Here is a 4,550-nt window from a genome sequence, read left to right as displayed (position 1 = left end):
TAACGTTATTATCTACACAGATTTCTCAAAATCACATTTATGCTTCCTACTAAGTTGTGCTGAAAATTCAGTTTTTTTACCATCTCGAATGTGTCATCTTAGGTGTTCACAAAGACTGGAGAATAGTCGACACGACTGTAACTTACAGCCTTCTCAAGTAGTTTTTTTGGACAAGTACTTTTACTCTACTCGCACTACATTTTTTGGAAGGTAATGGTACTTTTACTTGAGTATATTTTTTCAGTACTCTTTCCACCACTGCTTACGATGCTTTTTGGAAACCCTGATCCTGGATTGGTTCCATTTGGATCATGAATCATTTCGCATTTAGTGTAATTGTAAACAAACATATACAGCAACAGAAAACAAGAGATTTATTGACTGATTGTCATGAATCAACAGAGCAATATACACTGCAAACTTGTTTTGTACCTGTACAGCTACTTGCTAAACATAAAGGTGCTTCACGATGCCATTGAAGAACCTTTTTGTCTAAATGGCTCATAAAGAACCTTTAAAAGGGATACTCCACCCCAAAATGAACATTTTGTCATTAATCGCTTACCCCCATGTCGTTCCAAACCCGTAAAAGCTTAGTTCGTCTTCGGAACACAATTTAAGATATTTTGGGTGAAAACCAGGAGGCTTGTGACTGTCCCATTGACTGCCACGTAAATTACACTGTCAAGGTCCAGAAAAGTATGAAAGACATCGTCAGAATAGTCCATCTGCCATCAATGGTTCAACCGTAACATTATGAAGTGATGAGAATACTTCTTGTACGCGAAGAAAACAAAAATAACGACTTTATTCAATAATTCGTCTCCTCTGTGTGTCTCCGCATCACCGTAGCGCCATTTTGGAGAATATCCGCTGAACGCAAGCAGCGCACGCTATTCTGTGTCAGCCGAGCTGCACGGATGCGCTGTTTTCATTCAAATCAAAGCATAAATATATGTAGAAAACGTATCCTTGTGTTGCGGCTGACACAGAATAGCGTGCGCTGCTTGCGTTCTTGGCGCTACAGTGATGCGGAGTAACACAGAGGAGACAAATTGTTGAAAAAAGTCGTTATTTTTGTTTTCTTCGCATACAAAAAGTATTCTCGTCGCTTTATAACGTTACGGTTGAACCACTGATGGCCGATGGACTATTCTGATGATGTCTTTCATACTTTTCTGGACCTTGACAGTGTAATTTACTTGGCAGTTAATCGGACAGTCACAAGCCTCCTGGTTTTCATCCAAAATATCTTAAATTGTGTTCCGAAGACGAATGAAGCTTTTAGGGGTTTGGAACGACATGGGGGGATTAATGACAAAATTTTCATTTTGGGGTGGAGTATCCCTTTAACATCTGAAGAACCTTTCTGTTTCACAAAAGGTTCTTTGTGACGAAAGAAGGTTCTTAAGATTATAAAAAGGTAAGAAAGAGATGGTTCTTTAAAGAACTTTTGAACGAATGGTTCTTTGTGGAACCAAAAATGGTTCTTCTATGGCATCGCTGTGAAGAACCTTTTAAGCACCTTTATTTTTAAGAGTGTACAGCCATTTAAATTCCCTACCAAATTGAAATAAAATTATTTAAATGCATCATATGTGTGAACAGTTTAGTATGAATTGAATTGGAATACATTTCTGACCTCTATATTAAAGTCAGTTTGGGATGTTTCTGATCTTTAGCCTATTTAATTTATCTGTAAAGCAGTTGTAGAAACACTAGCGCTGTGGTAAACTATTTAGCTTTTCAACACTAGCCCATGCAAAATAAATACCAATACCATTGGACTTTGTTTGACAATAAATTAGATACAAAATTGTTCATCCATTAGAAAAGAAAAAGCTCCTTTAGGCAACAATTCAAGTTATAAACTAACTTTTTTTTTTTATTATGATTTTTAAAAAATGCATATAAATTCTGTTGTTTATCAACTCCTTGGGTATTTTACTTTCAGTCAGTAGCAATTAAACTGTGACATTTAGCCTAAATAATTTGGTGAAAGGCTGATTTCGGCAGATGAACAGTAGCAATGTGAGCAAGCAAAATTAACCTCACAAAATGTGGGAAACTGCTGGAAAACTGCCATTTCAGTGTGCAATAAATAAACGTGATAGAATCAAGGGCTGTGATTTAATTGAATTACAAAGTATTATGGAATTATAGAAACAAAACCTGTTGTGGTATAGTGGCAGAACACATATTACAATAATTACGGCTTTCTTCTTACGCATCTGAAAACATGAATTTCCCATTTGCCCTAAGCAGAGAGAACATCATATAATTAGCAATAAAAAAAGTGGACAAGAAAAGACGATGTTAAATTCAAAACACACATAGCCTATAAACCTTTAAACATCAGGGATTGTAAAGCTTTGTCAAGCCAGCATTCAATATGGATTTTCTGGTTAAAGATTGTGAATTACATGAGGTTACATTAATTTCTTTGAACTTTGAATTTCAAAATTCTGAACTTACATTCAGATTTAAATGGCAAGTTTGCTACTTCATTTCAAATTCCACTCAAAATCATTTATTTCTGAGTTGCCATTGTTTAGCATCATGTGCATATTCACAACAGACATTGTGAAAACACGAGGCTCGGTTCACTTGACCAACAATGCAAAACAAAAGGCTTATTATGGCCAGTTTAATTAAACAAGTGGTCAGCAGAACAGTAAACAGTAAAGGATTAAACCAAATTTGATTGGTCAGCAGAAGAAGACAAGACACAAACAAAAGCTGTCCAAAAAATCCAGGCCCCTCACGCAGCCATGATAAACCAAATAACACAGCTCAGGATTAACACAGAAAATCATAAACACAGTCTTCGGCCCACATAACAGATGGGACATTATGTTTGTATGTATTACATCACATGCAATTATCCCAACATACAGTGCTCTTTCTGAATGCCACAGTAACAAGGGAGCATCCTCTCAGGCCTACCCTCCCCCTTCCCCTCACCTCCTCTCTGTCCTTAAACACTGATCTCCACCTGACATATTCTCATCTGAAAAGAACAATCCATTTAACCAGAGTCACAAGTGAACAAAGCTAATTTTCATACATTACCCTTTTTCTTGAGAGAGCACTTAGCACTCACATCAGACGCAGGAGAACCTCTCAGATTCAACCCCGGCTCACAACATCACATGACTCTGTACCATCTGCTCCTTGCTTATAATCATGTGACCTGAATGAAAAAGTGGGATTATGGGATGTGTAGTTTGATCTGGAGAAGCAATTGAAAGAGTTAATGGTGAGCTAGATTTAAAAAAAAAACAAATTATATGAATATATTAGAAAATGTGGAAATATTGTGACAAAATATATTAATTTGAAATGCAGGAATTATTGTAAATATTAAAAATAATTGTAATAATAATATTAATAATTATGTTGAAAATCTTGTATCAAATTTGAATGATTTCAATTAAAATCGTAATTTTTCTTTTTCTTTTTTCACTTTGCATCGTTGATTCTAAATCATTAAAATACATTTTTAATATGGGTTCACTGGAAATAAATAAAATACGAGGATTAAGTGGAAGAAAAGACTGAACTGAGAAAATGACCTTTCTGGATCGGGCAGAGAGAGTGGCCGTTAATATTACATTAGCCCATGTCTGTGTGCATGCGTGGGTGGGTGGATCAGCAAACACTTCTGGGTTAAAGGAGGCTACAGACCTGACAGACGGCCCACTGTCTTCTCATTCCCTCCTGCTACACACACACATTTCTCCTAGTAAGTGGATGGAATTGTTAAATAAAGAGCATCTGAGAGGGGCGATACATAGTGAAACTGAATTAAGTGAAACAGGATGTCACTCCCGCCACCCCTCGACCTTCACACACTCACACCGTCTGCATATGAAATGCATGTCAACCTCGGGCCCGGATCTAGGCCACTGCCAGGACCACCGGCCAAATACGACACTCAGAATTCATCATCAACCGCACGGGACCGGCATTAATTCATGAAATACAGCCAGGGAAGAGACAACTCCTCTACTTCTCTGTGATTAGCTGTATACCCTGTCAATCAAAAGCCAAGTTCGCAACCAAATGAATTAAATTTGTGGAAACTGGTGGAAATGGATAGACTAATGGCATAGTAAATAACTCACTTAGACATTATCACATTTAATCACATCCAAATCGAAGTGAAACTGACATGATGATAATATAGAGAGAGCTGGTTTTTAATGACCACTCAGCTCTGTTAAATTAAACGTCCAGTGACCATCATGACACCTGCAGTGTTTACAGGGGACTGAAAAAACGACCGTAAAAAAGACATTAACTATTAATATTAATAGCCATCCCTCATGTTACCTTGTCCTAGAGAGTATCACTTTTATTGTATTATTCCTAAATTATTTTATGTATATGTATATAGTGCATTATGCATATTCTGCATATTAGTAGTATATTATTATGTAGCTATATAATGCATTATGCATATTCTGTATATTAGGAGTATATATATATACAGTATATATATATATATATATATATATATATATATCTGAAGGATCATGTAACACTGA

At 36.3% G+C, this 4,550-nt stretch overlaps 1 protein-coding gene across 1 annotated transcript in view; it reads right to left on the bottom strand.

The window, feature by feature from the left end:
- Nucleotides 1–3,151, bottom strand: part of LOC107697229 (t-SNARE domain-containing protein 1-like) — a 60,309-nt gene extending 57,158 nt beyond the window's left edge. Inside the window, exon 1 of the mRNA XM_016497934.1 lies at nucleotides 3,073–3,151. The gene's annotated coding sequence lies outside the window, so the exon portion shown is untranslated. The remainder of the gene's footprint in view (nucleotides 1–3,072) is intronic.
- Between the last annotated feature and the right edge of the window lie 1,399 nt (nucleotides 3,152–4,550).

The sequence above is a fragment of the Sinocyclocheilus anshuiensis genome, unplaced genomic scaffold (genome assembly GCF_001515605.1).
Source record: "Sinocyclocheilus anshuiensis isolate Anshui unplaced genomic scaffold, SAMN03320099.WGS_v1.1 scaffold1292, whole genome shotgun sequence".
Lineage (NCBI taxonomy): Eukaryota > Metazoa > Chordata > Actinopteri > Cypriniformes > Cyprinidae > Sinocyclocheilus > Sinocyclocheilus anshuiensis.
Note: the sequence above shows the minus strand (reverse complement) of the source record. Positions and strands in the feature narration are given on the sequence as shown.